We start from the raw sequence: 579 nt of genomic DNA on the forward strand, positions 1-579 counted from the left end.
CCTTACTAGTACGGTTTTTCCTATGACTCAATAAATAAAAATGAAACTGAAAAACAAACCATGTATTCACGTCGACTTCATTCTTCTCGCAACAGTCAATTGTTCATTCAGTGTGTATACATGTGTATACCATATATCAAAATCACAAGATGCTTGTGATAGACCGAGAAGGATGACTGAAAATGGCGTGATGGAAGACATAATCGTAAGCAAGCCCTTCAGACTTTCATAAACATTCGGTTTGATCTGTTCAAATGACTACTTCGATCACCATGTCCCCGCATAACCTGGCCTAGGTCTTACACATGGCACGCGCCCGGCTGCTGCACCCACATATGCCATGCTCCCGCGCCTAGTGCCCTCTTCATTACAGTTAGTTATGTATTGCACATGCATAGACAACCTAGTGATGAATACAAGTACCGTGATTCACACACTTCATTGGTAATCAAAGCCCTCGATCCTTTCCCTCTCCACAAAGAACTACAGTTCATGTGCAGCCACCTATGACGTTCTGGGCACCACCAAGTCCTGCATCGGTGCCTCCATGGAGGTAAGGGTTTTTTCTTCATCCCCCCT

The 579-nt window shown here is 44.4% G+C and overlaps 1 protein-coding gene across 3 annotated transcripts in view; it reads right to left on the reverse strand.

The window, feature by feature from the left end:
• Window positions 1-579, reverse strand: part of LOC119294752 — an 11,694-nt gene that overhangs the window by 7,005 nt on the left and 4,110 nt on the right. The gene's annotated exons all lie outside the window — the stretch shown is intronic.

This window comes from Triticum dicoccoides, chromosome 1A, assembly GCF_002162155.2.
Source record: "Triticum dicoccoides isolate Atlit2015 ecotype Zavitan chromosome 1A, WEW_v2.0, whole genome shotgun sequence".
NCBI lineage: Eukaryota > Viridiplantae > Streptophyta > Magnoliopsida > Poales > Poaceae > Triticum > Triticum dicoccoides.